The sequence below is a fragment of the Narcine bancroftii genome, chromosome 1 (assembly GCF_036971445.1).
Source record: "Narcine bancroftii isolate sNarBan1 chromosome 1, sNarBan1.hap1, whole genome shotgun sequence".
NCBI lineage: Eukaryota > Metazoa > Chordata > Chondrichthyes > Torpediniformes > Narcinidae > Narcine > Narcine bancroftii.
In genome coordinates, this window is record NC_091469.1 from 459,522,679 (window position 1) to 459,542,256 (window position 19,578).

Below are 19,578 nucleotides of genomic sequence, written 5' to 3' on the forward strand. Positions count from 1 at the left end.
CCAGAATACGTGATATCTCAGATCGAGTTCATGACATTCTCAAGATGTGGGGTGAGCAGCCAAATGTTGTGGTCCAGATAAGGACCAATGACATAGGTAGGAAGGGTGAGGAGGTCCTGCAAGGAGAGTTCCGGGAGTTGGGCACTAGGTTGAAGGACAGGACCTTCAGGGTTGTGATCTCAGGATTGCTTGCAACCTGTGCCACATACTTGTGAGGTTAGAAATAGGAAGATAATGCAGTTTAACACTGGCTAAAGACATGGTGTAGGAGGGAGGGCTTCAGGTTTCTGGATCATTGGGCTCTCTTCCAGGGAAGATGGGACCTGCATCTGAACTGGAAGGGGACTATTATTCTTGTGGTAAGGTTTGCTGGTGCTGCTCAAATGGGATTAAACTAGATAAGCAAGGAGAGGGGAAGCAGAGTGCCAGAGCAGATAGAGGAGTGGAGGAGGGAAAAGATGATGTGAAAATTGCATGCATCGTTAGAAGTCAACAGGTTGTACGTAGTGGAAATGTTCTCAGGAGCATTTATAACTATGCAAGGAGTATTGTAGGAAAGGAAGGTGATCTTAGAGAGTAGATTGACACATGGAATTATGACACTGTGGCCATTAGTGAAACTTGGTTGCAGGAGGGGAAGGACTGGCAGCTCAATGTTCCAGGATTCCATTGCTTTAGACATGATAGAATGGGGGAAGAGTGGTAATGCTCGTCAGGAAAAGTATCACAGCTATGCTCAAGCAGGACAGACCAGGGGGCTCATTCTCTGAGGCTATATGTGTGGAGCTGAGGAACTCATTGAGTTATATTACAGGCTGGCCAATAGTAAATGAGAATTGGAAAAATAAATCTGTAGAGAGATAGCAGACAGCTGCAGGATACAGTAGGAGATTTTAACTTTCCACATATTGACTGGGACTCCCATACTGTAAAAGGGCTGGATGGCTTGGAGTTTGTCAAATATGTTCAGGAAAGTTTTTAAAATCAATATATTGAGGTACCAACTGGAAAGAATGCAATAGTGGATCTCCTATTATGGAACAAGACAGGACAGGTGACAGAAGTATGTGTATGGTAAAATTTTGGGTCCAGTCATCATAATACCATAGTTTCAATTATGGAGAAGGGTAGGTCTGGGTCTTGGGTTGAGATTCTAAATTGGAGAAAGGCCAATTTTGATGAAATAAGCAACAATCTAGAATATGTGGTTTGGAATAAGTTGTTTTCAGGCAAGGATGTGCGAAGAAAGTGGAAGACCTTCAGTGGTGAAAAATTGAGAGTAGAGAGTTTGAATGTTCCTGTCAGGATTAAAGGCAAGGTTAGCAGGCATAGGGAACCTTGGTTTTTGAGAGAGATTGGGGATTTGGTTCAGAAAAAGAGAGAGGTATAAAGCATGTATAGGCAACATGGAGCAAATGAGGTACTTGAGGAGTATAAAAAATCTTGGAAAATCCTCTAGAAGGAAATCACGAAGGCATTAGATTGTTTTGGCAACCAATGTGAAGGAAAATTGGTCGCCCTGAAGATCAGAGTGGTTGGCTATGGAGCCAAAAGTGATAAGGGAGATTTTGAATTTTTTTTCATCAGTATTCCCTCAGGAAAAGGGCACAGATTCATGGGTAGTAAAGAAAATAGTCAGTGAGATTATGGAACCTATACAAATCAAGGATGAGGATGTTCTTGCTGACTTAAAGCAAATAAAGGTGGATAAATCCCCAGGGCCTGACAAGACATTCCCTAGGACCTTGAGAGAGGCTAATGTAGAAATTGCGGGGGCTCTGGCAGAAATATTTATCATGTCTTTAGCCACAGATGTGGTTCCAGAAGATAGGATGTTAGTGCATGTTGTTCCATTGTTTAAAAAAGGATCCAAAAGTAACCCTGGAAATTATCAGCCGGTGAACCTAATGCCAGTAGTAGGAAAATTATTTAAAGGTGTTCTAAGAGATTGGATATGCAAGTTTTTAGATAGCCAAGGACTAATTATGGATAGTCAACATGGCTTTGTGTGTAGTAGATCCCATTTAATCAATCTGTTAGAGAGGCTTCCTCACATAAAATTTAAAAAGAAGCCTGGGAAGAAGACCTACAGCTTTTAATTCCTGAAGAAACTTGGAATGTAATTTTCAAATTAGTTAATACATCTTCTTTATGTGCCTGCCACTCTCTGTTACAATTTAAAGTAGTCCATCGGGCTCACATGTCCAAAGTCAAACTATTTTTTTTAATATGAGGATGTATCTCCTCTTTGTGATAAATGCAACAATGGAGATGCTTCATTAATTCATCTGTTTTGAACATGTCAGAGTCATAAGAAATATTGGATTGAAGTATTTCAAACTTTCTCTGCATTTTTAAAAGTTAATTTTAAGACCAAAAAAAATCCCTTAACTGCTTTATTTGGTATTATTGGAGAGAGTGATATAATGTTAATGACATCTGAGCTGTAGGTATTAGCTGTTAATTTCTCATGGCTAAGAGGGTGATGTTGCTTACCTCACCTAATCATGCTTAATGGCTACGTGATGTCATGTCATGTCATATTTAAATTTAGAGAAGATTAGATGATCAATTTACAATTTGAAGATAAATTTTCAAATAGTGTAGGGACCTTTTTTGAATTACTTTAATAATCTTTGATTTCTTATCAAGGTAGAAATGTTGACCAATGAGGTAATTCATCATTCTGTTAAGAATTCTATCCTTTTTTTGGCCAAATAACTTCTTATTGGTTGTAGATTTAGATTTTCCTTTTTCTAAAAATAATAAAATAATAACAATATAATCTGTTTGAAAAAATAATGAACATAACATAACATAACATAACAATTACAGCACGGAAACAGGCCATTAGGCCCTCCTAGTCTGCACCGAACCAAACACCCCTTTCTAGTCCCACCTCCCTGCACAATGCCCATAACCCTCCATCTTCTTCTCATCCACATACCTGTCCAACCTTTTCTTAAATAATACAATTGACTCCGCTGCCACTATTTCTCCCGGAAGCTCATTCCACACGGCTACCACTCTCTGAGTAAAGAAGTTCCCCCTCATGTTACCTCTAAACCTCTGCCCCTTAATTCTTAACTCATGTCCTCTTGTTTTAATCTTTTCTCCTCTTAACGGAAATAGTCTATCCACATCCACTCTGTCTATCCCTTTCATAATCTTAAATACTTCTATCAAATCCCCTCTCAACCTTCTACGCTCCAAAGAATAAAGACCTAATCTGTCCAATCTCTCCCTATACTCTAGATGCTTAAAATAAATGTGTTTTAAGAGATCAGATATACAATTATTAGAAAAGCCAGGGACTGTTTCAGGCTAATCAACGTGGCTTTGTGCATGGTAGTTCATGTTTAACCAATCTCATAGAGTTCTTTTAATGAGAGTTGAGGAAGGAAAGGCTGTGTATGTTGGCTACACGGCCTTTGAAAAGGTCCCACAAAGGAGGTTAGTCAGGAAGGTTCAGATGCTTGGTATTCATGGTGAGGTAATAAACTAGATTTGACAATGGGTTGGACGGAAGAAGCTGGAGACTGGAGGCCTGTGACTAGTCGTGTGTCTCAGGGATCAGGGCTGGGACCATTGTTGTTTGTCATCAATAGCAATGATCTGGATGATAATATAGTAAATTGGATCAGGAAGTTTACAGATAGAATTAAGATTGGAGGCATTGTGGACAGCAATGAAGATTTTCAAAGTTTGCAGGGGGCTGAAAAATGGCAGATGAAATTTAATGCAGAGAGGTGTGAGGTATTTAATCTTGGAAGGATAAACCAAGAAAGGACATACTCAGAGAATGGAAGGGCACTGAGGGGTGTGGAAGAACAGAGGGACCTGGAAAATCAGATACTTAATTCCCTGAAAGTGGCATCACAGGTGGATATGTTTGTAAAAAGAGCTTTTGGTATATTGGCCTTCATAAATCAAAGTATTAAGTATAGGATCTGGGATGTTATGGTAAAGATGTATAAGACATTGGTGAGGCAACATTTGGAGCATTGTGTACGGTTTTGGTCACTTACTATAGGAAATATATCATTAAGGTAGAAAGAATGTAGAGAAGATTCACTAGGATGTTGCCCAAACTTCAGAAATTGAGTTATAGGGAAAGTTTCAACAGGTTAGGACTTTATTCCCTGAAGCATTTAAGAATGATGGGAGATTTGATCGAGGTATTTAAATTTATGAGGAGAATAGACAGAGTAAATGTGGATAAGCTTTTTCCACTGAGCATAGGTGAGATATAAATCAATGAACATGGGCTAAGGGTGAAAGGGGAAAAGTTTAGGGAGAACGAGGGGAACTTCTTCACGCAGAATGTGGTGGCTGTTTGGAACAAACTGTCAGCTGAAGTGGTGAATGTAGGCGCAATTTTAACATTGGTATAGTTATATAGGGTGCAGGTCAGTGAGACGAGGCTAAAAAAAATTAGTTTGGCATGGATTAGAAGGGCTGAAGGGGCCTATTTCTCTGCTGTAGTGTTCTGTGTTAATTCCATGCACTGATCCATGCTCAACGTTCATCAATCTTCTCCTTAATACTTCTTGCATTCAAGTACACACTCTTCAACCTATCCATCCATTGCTTTTCCTTCTTTACAGTCTCAATACACATAGTATCTACTGGTCTATCATCTAACCAAAGACTCTGGTTCTGATTCCCTTGCCTAGCCAGTTCAACCCATCCCAAGCAGCTCTCGCAAGCCTGCTTGCAAGGATATTGGTCTCTCTTCAGTTCAGGAGTAACCTGCCCCTTTTGTACAGGTAATACTTTCCCCAGAGGAGATACAAATGATCCACAAACCTGAACCCCTGCCCCTGCACCAATTTTTCAGCCACGCGTTCACCTTTCATAATACAATCCTGTCATTAAACTAGCTTTTTTTAAAAATTCCACTTTTATTTAAATAAACAAATTTAACTTGGATGGAATTTAATGACATAGGTGCTGATAAATCATCCAGGCATTTAGTTACAAATCTAGTAGCTGAACCACAAATATAAACATGGAAAATGGTGAAAATACTTAGTGGATAACATGTGGAGAGGGAGAAATGGGTTAAGGTTCCAAGAACAATTGTAGCCACTTGGGGCACCTTTAAAGTGACTGCAGTTCAAAAGCATTTTAACAAACTTTGATAACACCTGAGGCTGTGAGAGATCTTTTGTAAATGCATTCGTTTCTTTTATGCTGCTATTCCAGTTAAATTCAGGTGCATTCTCCGCCAAGAATGTGCCTGCAGAACCGGATACAGCCCTGTGAAATGGTCTTTCAGGTCGCAGCCCTGAAAGCGCTGCGCTGTCCACCTGAAAAGGACAGCTGCAGGAGAGGTGCCTTGCAGCGCAATCCGGCTCTTGTCAGCGCATGACGTCAGGGCAGGGGTGGCCGGCATGGGATGTCGGGGCAGGGGCAGTCGGCGCGGGATGTTGAGGCAGGGTTGGCCGGCGCAGGATGTCAGGGCAGGAGTAGCGGGGGTGGGGTGGGGCTGTCAGGTGTGGGGATTTGGGTCTCCGGCTGATTGTCATCAGCCTGCCTCCTGGAAGCTGCTTTCAGGCAGCTGCATTCAGGTGCCTCAGGAGACTACTCAGATGTGGAGAGTATACGTCCGGAGGAGGGTTGGTGAGTACTCCTCTGAGCCACATCAGGCTCTTTCAGATGGCCTCCTGACAGCCGCATTGGGGTAGAATATGCAGCTTTGCATCTGGCCACCTGATTAGATAGCTCATTGCCAACTGGAAAGTTAATGTTGGACTTCTGTTATTTGTATTACTCAAAAAAGTTATAGTGTTTATGTTGAAGCTCAACAGCCTTTCCAAGTAGAGGCATCGATCAATGACACTCAGGCCTGATGTCATGTCAACTAGAAACCCCATGCACATTTCACTGTTGAAACTCACAGAAAATAAAACTTGTTTTTTTTTTACCCTTATTTGTATTGGGAGAGGTCAATTTCATTGTGGACTAACCTGTCACAAGTTTGAGGCAAGATCATTGAGCCAGTGGTGAAACTCTGTATAGAATCAGAGAGTCCACAGACTCTTTGGTTCACCTAATCCACACCAACCATCTGAACATCGCATTTCCATGCACCAAAGCCTTTTATGGTTTGGCAATTCAATAGCTTGTTTGGAAACATTAAATGCTGTGAGGATACCCACATCTCAGGCGGTGCATTCTCGATTCAGAGCATCCTCTCAGTGAAAATGTTTTCCTTCATTAACATCTATCCCTCCATTCTAAACCAATGTCTGCTCGTTTCAGATATCTGTGCTATGCAGAGAAGTTTCCAACTTTTCCCCTGCTCCATGCTTCATCATTTTGTACTCCTCTTACGGGTTTGAAGTTATCGTTCGAAATAAAAAGAACCTGGCTGATAAATGCAGCAGTCTTAGTGTAAAAACAAACAATCCTGGCAGCATTAAAATCCATAAAGAGCAGGTTAATGTGTCCTGAAGCAGGGTGTCAACCTGAAATGTTGATAATTCCTTTTCCCCCAATGCATGTTGCTCATCCTGTTGAGCTCTTGTGTTCAACAGTGACTTTTCAGTGGCAACTGTTCTGGCAGGAATGTCTAATTCATGGTGAATATTTTACAGGACCTTTGATGTGATACCAGGTGGTGGGCTGATGTCAATGTTTAGGACAGTTAAATGAGAGGACAAACAGCTGAATGGTTAACAAATCAGCAAAATATGTACAGCTGGAAATACTCAGCATGTCAGACAGCATCTGTGGAGTGAGGGACAGTTAATGTTGACCTTTTTTTAATTTTAAATTTAGACATAAAGCATGGTAACACGCCTTTTCGGCCTACAAGCCCATGCTGTGCAATTACCCCTGACTGACCTATACCCCCGGTGTGTTTTTGAACAGTGAGAGGAACTGGAGCCCCTGGAGAAAATCCATGCAGACACAAGGTAAACGTACATACTCCTGACAGACAGCATGGGATACGAACTCTGGTCCCGATTGCTGTCTCTGTAACAGCGTTGCGTTAACTATTACACCAAATGTGCTGTCCTTGAAAATGCTACCTGACCTGCTGAAAGTTTTTCGCACAATATATTTTATTTCAGAGTTGCCACATCTGCAATATTTTTACTTTAGTTGTAAAGGAAGCAGTAGATAATATGGTTTTTCACACCAGTGAAATGTACAAAGTGTGTGATGTGCTAAAACCACTGTTTTCACGATTTACATCAAGGTTTTGAACTGCTTTAAGGAATTTGGCTTTTTATTCATGGGATATTGCTGACCAATCTGACTTCCCTTCTTGCCTCTTAACAGAGCAGAGAGTTAAGTGTCAACCAGATTTGTGGGCTCCAGAATCACATGGACTCTGATTGGGTGAGGACGCAGGTTTTACTATATGCGTTTTACAACAATCCAGTGTTTTCTCGGCGACCAGAACTGCTCTATATTTTCATTTCCCAGATTTATTCAATTTAAAGTCCTCGACAGCTATGGAAATGTTCGAATGCAATAACAAATAGCACTAAAATGGGTGTAGAGATGTTGTTAGACAATGGCCAGACCGCATAAAATAAAACCATTGAAACCCCGTGGACCAGGTAGTTCTGTATGGGGAAAATTGACTTTTATTTAGATAATTATGAGTGCACTTCTGTAGGAAGAAAGAAAAGCAGCAGCAATATAAGATATTACTTAGATTTTAGAAAATAAGATAAAAGCTGAATTCATTAGAAGGGTAATTAAATCTATGGATAGAGACGAGCATGTATTGGGTAGGGCGGGAGATGATATGACTGATAAATATAAAGGAACAGAGGGACCTTGCAGAGCACTTGTACCCAACTTTGAAATTAGCAGGAGATAAAGAAAATAGGCTGAGACATCATGAGAAACAAGCCTTCATTGGCTAATGCAAAGAAGGTAAAAGCAGGGAGTTCACACTAGAACTTCACAAATTGTCCTATGAACAATTCTGGCCATGACATTACAGGACAGATGTGGGGAGTCTTCACTCTGTCTCCGTCATCAATAGGTTACTAGATCAAGACAATTTTGCTAAGAAATTGCCGAATGTGGAAGAAGATGGAGAGGGCTGAATGATCTAACCTTCCTATGTCCCTGCCATTCCAGATATATTGTGACTTCTGGTAAATATTGTGGCATGTGATTGACTGTCAGACTTGATCCTAGTGTGACCTCCTCGACATCAGAGAAACTGGAAGCAGACTTGGAGATTATTTCATCGAGCACCTTCTCTCTGTCCACTGCAACAGCCAGTACCTCCCAGTGGCCTGCCACTTCAATTCCACTTCCCATTCCCACACTGACATGCCGAGGCCACACATAAATTGGAGGGACAGCACGTTATATCCCCTTTTGGCAATGACCAAACAGGTATTATCAATATCGACTTTTAATTTCCAGTAACTGCTCCCCCCCCACATTGCTACCCACCTTCATTTTCCTTCATATCTCTGATCCCTTCTCTCATTTTCTTTTCATTCCCTATCCCCTCCCTGACCCATCTAACCAGCTTGTCATGCACACATTCCTTCCTCTATCTGCACACCCTTTATTTCCTTCCCCCTATCCTTTCTTAGTTCTCGGCCCCTTTCCTCAACACATCTTCGTTCCTTCATTTTCTTTCCCTTCCACCTAAATCTATCCATTACCTACCAACCTGTGCTCCTCCTCCCTCACCACCCACTCCACGCTATCATTTGTTCTTGGTATTCCTGACCAAGGGTTCTGGCCCATGACATCCATCATCTGCTTATTTCTTTCAATGGATGCTGCCTGATTCGCTGAGTTCCTACAGCCCTTTCAGCATTTACTGATCCACTCAGCTCTAGAGACCTTCCTATCGGTGGAACTTGGTGAAATAGAATGATTATACTGAGGACATAACTTGTGCCATATGCTCAAAACAGTCCGGGCATCAACTATTAGCCCAATATTTTTGGTGTCAAGCCTGCTGTTACTCAGTTCAGGGCAAAATCTAGAGTATGCTGAAGTGTAACAGAGAGAGGAATATAAACAGTACTATTTTTTTCAGTAAATAGACTTTCTGGAAAAAAAATTGTCGCACAATGAAATTAAAGGTGAGGATCACTTTTAAAAAAAAGTAAGCCTAGGTCAAGCACAAATGATCTACTGATCTAACTGCAGGTAAACTATTATCACGCCTAACCAATCATGTCACTGGCACTGCAAGAAAGCAGGAAATTCGGCTCAGCTCCAGCGCTTCAGTTGTCAAACAGCAGGCTGACGCTCACTCCTTCGGCTCACCCATGAAGAACGGTTGAACGCACAAATGTTGGAGAAACTCAGCAGGTCAAACAGAGCCTTTATGTAGCAAAGGTGATGTAGTTTTACCTTTACTACATAAAGGCACTGTTTGACCTGCTGTGTTTCTCCAGCATTTGTGTTTTTTCACTTAACCAGTGTCAACAAGATCCTATGAAGAATGGTTACTCCATCAAAACTCTGGAGGCTGCCTGTCATTCCATCCTAAACGATGGAACAGGAAAGCAGAGAAAAATAGAAAAATGTACTAAATCATAAATCATTTTCACTTCCCGAACAACATAGAAGTTCGGGCTAGATTGATTGCTAACTTGTATTATTCAATGTGCTTAACTTTAAGTAAATATTTAGCTGTTTGCTTAAATCTTTAGAACCAAATTTTAGATTCTTCCTAAGATTATAGTAATTAAAAAAAGAGTAGGTCTTCATTTGATTTAACTTATCCTTTCAGAAACGAACAAAAAATAGGCTTCAACACTTCTTTATTTTCAAGGAATTCTCTGCTAACCTTAATCATATCACACTGCTTCAGATTATGGAGGTTTATCCTTTCCCCTCTTTGCTGTCTTTTCCATTAGCTACCCCTGGTATTTATTTGCTCATGGGTTTTCTGTTAATCTGTCATAAATAGAATTGAGCTTTGTAAAAGCCTCTTGCCTGACCCCATGCAGTGTTAGCACCATGAGGTAATGAAATGTGCACCTTGACAATTAATCCACCTTTAGCTCATTACTTCAAAAAACATAGGGTCCTTCTCTTTGGCAGACTCAACTGTAAGATCACACAGAATGAAGACAGGCTACCTAATTAACCCCATGCCTCAGCTCTTTCATCATTTGGCTAGAAGTCAGATATCTTTGTTTAGTTCACATTTGCTACTACATTAACTAAGAACATTGAAGCCTCAGAATTCTGGTGATACCTCATAGTCCATGGGATGTTCTGTACACAGTGGTTTTGAGTTGAGAAATGGAAATATTAGTAGTTTTCAAGGTACAAATGGGCTTCATTCTCTGCAAAAATAGCAAGTAAATAGAAGATTAATGGTGGGTTGGATGGGGTCCAGCTGAGTCTCTGAGCTACTTGGGGCATTCAAGATCAAAATTCAGCGTGGAAGTTTTCACAGTGGGGTCTCATTCCTGTTCTGGACTGTGTGTGCCAAAAGATGATCACTTCAGGACAAATTGGTCCAACCTCCTTCACAAAGCTTCAAAGGAATGTCATGTAGCGTACATATGATGTAGAAAGCATGTAGGATGTTCAGGTGCAACTCATGCTGTGAAATACAAAAAAATGTGGAAATGATGTACTTGACATTTTTCTTTGTTATTAGAAAATCTTTCAATCATCTAGCATGCAACTTACTGCTTCGTCTGGAAGGTGCTTTGGGGTCTTTGGATGGTGGGAAGGGGTTAAGTAAAAGAACCAGTCTTCCATCCACTTGTTGAATGAGAAAATGCTATGAAAAGGGAAATGGTTGGTAGAGAAGGAAGAGCAGACCAGGGATTCATAAAAAAACAATGCCTTCAGAATTTTGAAAGGGGAAAGGAATTTTAACGAAGTGGTGGAAATTACAAACGACAATCCATTGACTATGGAGGCCGCTGCGGTAGCAGGTAGGGGCCAGGGAGCTGAGTTTTTAATAACTTGATGCACCTCATTTAAATCTTCAATTCAGGAGAACAAGCCCAAATTATTATAACATTCTTGAGCACACGCAAGATCTTTTAAAATCTTCTTCATGCACTCTCTTGTGCTGTCATATCCTATTGTAATGTAGTTACCATAACACAAAATGTGGTTCTTCAGCTGTGGTCTAATTAGAGTTTCTTGTCATTTTTTTGGTAGTATCTCCTTGTTGTGAAACCACCTCCTTGCAAACTGTGGATTTGCTAAGAGTGTGTGGAGAAATATGCAAGGGTCCTTGTCATGTTTCTTACCCTGTAGCCGTGTAAGAGGGTTCTCTGATTTATGGGCTGTCCCTGGGGACGCACGCAGGTACAGACATCGAGAGCTGCTGGAAGATCCTCAACGTGGTGAAAAACGCCCTTTGGACAGCCTGAAACCCGTTGGTCTCTTAGCACAGTGAGATGTCAGTGAGGGGCTGGCACATTCCATTCTGCTGAGGCTTGGTGCAGACAACACGAGTGCTTTGTGGGGAAGGATCACAGTGCAGGATGCTTTAGCTACTGGTCATTGAGGGGCTAAGATTGATGAGAAAACAAATGAAGCAAAAGAAGGGGAAGTGTGACTCTTGGTGGGGGGGAGGAGGTGGTTTGGTGTGGGAGGCCCATTAGTGGCAATAATACTATAAATGGTAATTCTACAATGTGTAATAACAGGATGTACAAAAGAATGTGACATTAAAAATGTTTAAATAAAGTTTTACTGTGTTTTTCTTTGTATATATCCAACTGTAACACTATGAGTGGGGAAAGAGCTTTCACTGTATAACTCCTGTATGTTCACCCCATGACCTGTGTGGGGTTTCCCTGGGTGCTCCAGTTTCTGCTTACCCTCAAGAAACATGTGGGTTGGTAGGTTAATTAGGTGTGTAATAGTATAAATAATTTGGGGAGAATTTGGTGAGATTTAGAGTAGGTTACCTACATACACACATTTCTAAGCAGATCTTATTTGAAAGACTGAAGAATTCACATTTGCAGGATCTCTCGTATTTCACCAGTAGGTGCTAATGGCTCAGAACATGCTTGACCATTGTCTTGCTGGAGTCAGGCTGTCTATCAGAACCCTTTCTGCAAAGTGCTCACTGAAAGGTCACTCCTGGGTTTTGTTTATACTTAAGATAACAACTTGAGCAGAAGGAGGAACTCCTGTTGTTTGCTGGAGAAGGCGGGGGTTTTGCAGGTCACATGAGTCACATGCTTTTTCTGGAAGTTTCAGTTGGAGAGAGAGAGAAAAAGAGATAAGTCAAGTTAACCAGCTCTCTCAGTCAGTGTGTGTGGGACACTGAACAGTTCAATCCAGGAAGAACTGATGAAAAGTTCCAAAACAGTGGATGGCTGGAAGTGCTATCTGACTGATGTTTCTCTTGGAATAAGTAGAAGAGAGTGGAGCTTTGTGGTGGCCTAGAGGAAGTGAGATGTGGAAATCCTGGAACAACAAATAATTCTCTCTGCAAACTCTACTAGAACCTTCCTGAGGTAAACATTTACCTTTTCAAACACCAAAGCCTGGTAAACTTTATGCACGTTAAATTCTGTGCACAGTATAAGAATTGCCTGCATCCAGAAAACTTGGAAGAAGAAGAAGTGAGATTGAACAGTGAACCAAAAAACTTTTTTTGAATTCATACACACATCATACACGTGCACTTAGAATTAGAAGGGGGTTAATTTGGGTTCATTAAGTATAGAGTTAGTTTAGAGTTTGATTCTACTTTCATGTTTAAAGTTGATTAAAAATAACTTTTGTTTTAAAAGTCACTTGTCTTGGTGAATGTCTATTGCTGCTGGGTTTTGGGGTCCTTTGGGCTCATAACAGGTGTAATTGGGTTGCATGGGTTTCAATGGCCAAAATTGACTTACTGTATTGTAAATAAATTTATTTTAATTTACATTTAAATAAAGTTAAATTAAAAAATAATTTTGAAATTCAAGCACAAGTTAATGAAAACATTTGGGAGAAATCAGGCATCACCTGTGGCAGGAGCAATGCTTAATTGACCTTTGTTTAGAACTTGTTTTTGATACTGGCTAATCTGTCAAGTATTTCAACCTTTGTGTTCTTTTTCAGGTATCTTCCTTCACTACCTGTCTTACTAATTTCAGGGAACTGTGGATGTGGACTTTGAACTCATTCTACACCTTTTAAGCACATGATACATTTCTTCATCTTGTTTGCCACTCGCAGATGGATCACCTCACTCTTCTCCATGGTCTGGCACCCAGTTTATTGCACTCTTGGTCCTCTGTTTCAAACTCTCACAGATATGTCACTCCCTTACTTTAAAATATGAAATCTATTCAGGCTGCCATTCACTGTGCCAATCCCTGCACTCTGATGTTATTCCCATTGGAATGAATTGACCAAAGGATTGGTGTGGAGAGGCTGTCTGTGACGGTGTTGGGTGGGTTGAAGCTAGCAGTGCATTTATTTAACATTGAGCTGTTGGGTTTAGGCCAGCACCCTGAGTGGCATGTTGAATGTAGACCATTCCAGAAATCTCTGTGTGTTGACAGACCACCCAGATCTTGCAGACTCCTTCTCCACCTCCTCCGATTTGATGAAAACTGCTTTTTCCTCATCTTTTTGGTTAACTGCATGGCTTTCTGCAGTCTGGAGGTCACTCATTGGCCGTGAAGTTTGTCACCATAGAGGCATAACCTGGCTGGGGAGAGCCATGCAGCCAAGCAAAGAGAGAGGTCAGCAGTTTCTTTCAAATCTGACAGGATATAATGAGGAAGACTGAAGGGTCCAGGGAATCTGTCAACACGTGAAGCAGGTGCTGCCTGACCTAGAAATGGTTTGATTTCCCCAAGGTGGCCAGTGATCAAGTCTGACCTTGATATCTCAGCACTGACACCACATTTCCTGTCCCAGTCCTCATAGCCATGAGATCATTCCTTGCCATGCAGTAAGGGGAAGTGCTGGCAGTAGCAAATCTCTCTATGTATAATGCCAGAGAGCACTATATAGAACCATAGAACATTACAGCAGAGAAACAGGCCCTTCATCCAGATTATAACCCTCCATACTACTTCTATCCATGTACATATCCATATTCTTCTTAAATGTCAAAATCAAGCTCACATTCGTCACTTCTGTTGGCAGTTTGTTCTGTATTCTCACCACTCTGTGTGAAGTTCCCACAATTTCACCTTTCACCTTTAACCCATGTCCTCTAGTTTTTGTCTCACATAACCTCAGTTGAAAAAGTCTACGTACATTGACCCTATCCATACCCCTCATAATTTTGCATGCCTCTATCAAATCACCCCTCATTCTTCGACACTCCAGGGAATAAAGCCCTCATCTTTTTAACTTTTCCCTGTAACTCAGCTTCTTAAACCCTGGCAACATCCTTGTAAATCTACTCTCCACTCTTTCAAACTTTTTAGTATCATTCCTGTAGGTAGATGAACAAAACTGCACACAATATTCCCAATTTGGCCTCTCCATTGTCTTATGTAACTTCACCAGAATATCTCCACTGCTTTGCTCAATACTTCAATTTGCGAAGACCAATGTGTTTATGACCCTATCAACCTGTCAAGCGATTTTTAGGGAATGATGTATCTGCATTCCCAGATGTCCTGACCTACCACTCTCTGCAGCTCCTTATAATTTACCATGCAAGTTCTACCCTAGTTTGTCCTCCCAAAATTCAACACTTCACGCTTGTCTGCATGAATTTCTATGTGGCATTTTACAGTTCATTTTGCCAGCTGGTCCAGATCACACTGACTCTTCATCGCTGATCACCACATCGCCAATTTTTGTCTCAACTGCAAAATTGCTGATCCAATTTACCACGTTAATATGCAGATTGTTGATAAAGTGACAAACAGCAATAGACCCCGCACTGATCCTTGAGGCATACCACTAGGCATTGGAGATCAGTCAGAGAGGCAACCATCTGCTACCATTCTCTGGATTCTCACACAAAGCCAGTCTAATCCAATTTATTACTTCAATCTGGATACTGAGTGACTGAAATATCTTGCTCAACCTTCCATGTAGAATCTTGTCAAAGTCCATGTAGACAACATTCTCTGCCTTTCCTTCATCTACTTTCCTGGTAACCACCTCAACAGCCTTTAAGATTGGTTACACATGACCTACCATACACAAAGCCATGCTGACTATCCCTAATCAATCCCTCTCTATTCAAGTATTTACATATCTGGTCTCATGGGCTACCTTCCAATAACTTACTACTGAAGTCATGCTCACCGGCCTACAATTACCTAGGTTATTCTTAGAGGTTTTATTAAATAGCAGAAAAATATTAGGTTTCCTCCAAATAAGGATATTTCAAATGCCTTTGCCAAGGCCCCTCCAATTTCTGCATTTAATATCCGAGGGAATATCTTGTCAGGCCCTGGGGATTTATCCATTCCTATTTGCCTTAAGACTAGCCCATTGATAGTTTCCTACCATTATTCTTCCTCTATATCAACTACATGTCCATTTTTATTACATTTCTAGAGTTCTTAATCATGTCCCTTCTATGTAAGTCTACATCGTTGATAGCTATACTGTACCATGAACATCAAAGAACCTAGTCTTCAGTCCTGTAGGACCCCACTGCAAAACAAAGCTAAAAATATAATCAATATTCTCCTTTTCTTCCTGCCTTTGACCCAATTTTAGCACCAACTTGTCACTTTTCCTTGGTCTCATGAGCTTTTAATTCTCTGATCACTCACCTTGTCAAATTACTTGCAAAATTCTATGCAGGAGATTCAAAACCATTACTCTCACACATCACCTTGTTCCTTCCTCAATAAAATGAATTGATTAGAAAAGCATGGCCTTCCTTCCCGTAACAACTCCAGGCTACGTCTTTAATATCAATATGCCCTCCGTACATTTGCCTTATTCACAACTTGCAATGAAGTTTGATTCATTAAGCAATGGCAAGCTAATTTTTAAAAATCTACTTTGCAGACCTCGTTTCTGCCTTCCAAGCTACTTCACCATATCTTTGCCTTTCATATCCATCTTTGTCTTTTACTTCTCCCCTTATAGACTGGTACCAATCTGGTTTAGGTACAAGCTATCCAGTTTGTACTGTTCCCACCCCAGCTCTGACCCTATCATAATGCAAGAATGTGAGAACATAAGAAATAGGAGCAGGAGTAGGTCATCCGGCCCATCAAGCCTGCTTCGCCATTCAATGAGATTGTGGCTGATCTGATGATTGGTTCATCTCCATCTACCTGCCTTTTTTCCATATCCCTTAATTCCCCTAATTCATTAAAATCTATTCAACCTTGTCTTAAATATATAGATGCCAGTGGTGCAGCAGGTTGTACTTCTGCCTCACAGCTCCAGCACCTCTTTTATTTTTAATTTTTTTAAAATTTAGAGATACAGGATGGTATCAGGTCATTCTGGGCCACACAGCCCAATCACATGAATGTGATCTATTAACCAACTAACTCTGAGCACCTTTGGTATGTGGGAGAAAACTAGAAACCCACGGCGACATGAGGAGAAGGTGCAAGCTCCTTACATACAGTGACTGACTCGAACTGCAGTCGTTAGTGTTCTAAACGCATTGCGCTAACTGCTAGGCTAACTCTGCCCCATCCTCTTCACATTCGTAAAATTATTTTGTCTTTGCTCTGTACTGTGTCAAACCTGTACTATGTATGAGATGACCAGCTGAACTGCTCAGAGAAGAAACTATTAATTCTTGGTACCATGATAGTGAGCTTGAACTTGCTCCATCCTGATCTTTGCTACTCTCTGTGTGGTGATTTCGCAGACACGGGCTTACCAGTTTGCTCCCGTAACCGCCCATCTTCTCAAGATTTGCTTTAGTTTAAAAGGCCACTGCAAACTGCCCCCTTGGATTGTGTGTGGCAGGAGAATTAGAGTGGCCTTTGTGAGATTGGACAGCGGAGAAATAAATCGGTGAATGAGAATGATTCGATTTCTCCATGTGTCAACATGGATTCAATGGGCTGATTGGCTGGTTTTATTTAATGTCATGAGAATATAATAAAATTTAAAGTACATCACCATCTCCAGCTTCAAATTCTCCAGCAGTGTCCGATGCTGTATTCACTGGTATGTGGCAGAAAGTAAATAAATCAGAAAATGGTGGAAATACTCAGCAAATCAGGTCACATCTTTGCAAAGAGAAGCAGAATTAATATTTCAGTTCAAAGCCTTTTTATCGTGACTTGTAACAGAGAAACGGGTTTGCAAAATTAAGAGAAAGGTGGGGGGGGGAGAGGATGGGGAGAACTAAAGGAGTGAAGTGATAATGTGGAGCGGGACAGATTAAGTGACAAAAGGTTTGATGGTGCAAGGAATCAAAAAATCCAGAGATTTTTGTAAGTACAGCACTTCCTGATAATAAAATGGAAATTACTAATTTTGAGCTCTTGTTTCATAATTCCTTTCCAAGCAAAATCTACTTGGAAGATTCAAACTCCTTTCTCCTTATGGCACTGGTAGGGGGAGAACCATAAACTTTGGGTGCTCACCCTTTTCCACTCCACTACATTAATTGGAATGGACCTTTTCCAACTACTGGTATACTAAATATATGTGTTCTGATCATAATTGGAGTAGTATGGGCTGGAGGTGTGGGGGTTGTAGAGGGGAGAGGAAGGGGCACGGGAAGGACTAAAGACTTCTTCAGTTTCTGTTAAGCCCTCCCCTGGGTCTCTCTCTGCCTTTCCCTCTCCCTGTCTCCTTTCCTCCAGCTCCCCACACCCTTCCCTTTCCTTATCAGAGAGGTAGCTCCTGCCCCTATACCTCAACATTTTTTTTTGTCTTCTACCTTCATGAATGCACTCATGACCTCTTACCTATCCTCTTCTCTCTTCCTCCCTTCCCCCCCCTCCATTTTTTTCCAGACACTTGCATTATACCTGACGAAGGGCCCAGGCTTGAAACGTTGGTTATCCTTTCTGTCCGATCGATGCTGTGACCTGCTGAGTTCCTCCAGCATGTTTGGGTATTGCACTCAAGCCCAGTAGCTGCAGACTTTCTTGTTTAATCCAACACACTTGCATCGTGCTGTAGTGTGTACGCTGTCTCTATGTTGGCAGGTTTTCTTTTGTGTGGGGGAAAAACAAGTCTGAGAGCCTCCAATGCCTTTGGATTTATTTTTCTCTTTTTACTGGTTCTACACTTAATGAGGTTCTTCACAAATTAATGGGCTAGTTTTAAATATCTGTGTCCTGTTGGAGCTGTTCTCGTTTTCGATGTTCCACATCATTAAGATGGCAGCGTGACAGCTTTGAAATGTTCCAAGTTGGCAAGAGTTAACCAATAGTGTGCAAACAAAAGAACAGCTAAGTTAAATTAGGTGATATTTTTTCCTCCCCATGAAGCCTTCAATACGATAACCCTCAAATATAGTTTGTACCAAAATGCAAAGTAAACGTTGAAGGCGACCAAGACGAACGTTGAAAATGAAGGGATAGGAGCAAAAGTAGGCCATGTGGCCCCAGAACCCTACCCCCATCACTCAATGTGATCATGTCCGATTGAGAGCCGAGGCTCGTCTGTCCGAGATCACCATGCTCCAAGACCCGGACTTTTCAAAAATATATCTTCCTCCTCTTCAAATTCTTCTAGTGAACTCACATCCTGGTGAGAAAGAGTGTTCTATGAACCTCAACTAATACAGTAGTCATGGAAATGAGAAAATGCATTGTCAGTGTTACCTGGATTGGTTCTTTGGCAAATAAAGTGAGCCATTTTGATCCATGAGAAGCAGATCTCATGAACTGTTTTCTCACCCAGAAGTTCCTTCGTGCAACTCCTCCCCAAGTGTGGCTCCGTGCAGTTGTAAACTCGTTAAGTGCCCAATGGAAAATTAATCTACTGATTTCCTGTTGGATTTTGACTCACCCTTACCAGTCTTCAAAAATTTCATCATTGTCAGTGTGAGCAAAATTTCACCTGCATTTTCAACCTAGATTTATTCTGGATACACAAAAAAAACTACAGATGTTGGTTTTGACCCAAAGTGTCAGCAATTCTTTATCTCCCACTGATTCCGCTTGACCAGCCGAGTTCCTCCAGCAATTTGTTAATTGTAACAGTTCTTAGTTACTCACAGATCAACCCTCTTTCACTGATACTATTAATCTTGAAGCTGCTTTCAAGCGGGCCAACACTTGAAATGTATCTCTTGTTCTATGAACTTCTATAAGCTCAGGGGCAGTCTTACATGTGCGAATTGATTGCAATTCCTGTGGAGTTCAGGGCCATAGGCATTCTCAGCCTTTGGATCGTGACAGGATGCTGGCATATAAAACGTTTAAGAGAAGATTGCAAAGGTACATGAACGGGAGGGGTGTGGGGCTATGTTCCGGGTGCAGGTCAAAGTGACTTGGCAAAAATGTAGTTCAGTGCAAACCAAATGGGCCAAAATTTCTGTTTTTCTGCTTCATTGTATTAAATAAGGATGATTGACACCTGAGTACTAAGCTGAGAAGAAATTTCTTCATCCAAATGGAAGTGAATTTTTGAAATCATCTAAGCAGGGGTACAGCAGATCCTCAGTCAATGAATGTAGTCCTTCTTGTCCATGTTGATGAGCTTGGGGAATCAAGGCATTGTTCATTCAGGGCACTGTCA

General features: G+C 41.1%; 1 long non-coding RNA gene across 1 annotated transcript in view; it reads left to right on the plus strand.

Annotated features, from left to right (window-relative positions):
* The window catches only part of LOC138753703 (uncharacterized), a 46,386-nt gene that overhangs the window by 24,233 nt on the left and 2,575 nt on the right, over positions 1-19,578 (plus strand). Inside the window, exon 2 of the long non-coding RNA XR_011351375.1 lies at positions 7,294-7,353. This is a non-coding gene — a long non-coding RNA (uncharacterized lncRNA). The remainder of the gene's footprint in view (positions 1-7,293; positions 7,354-19,578) is intronic.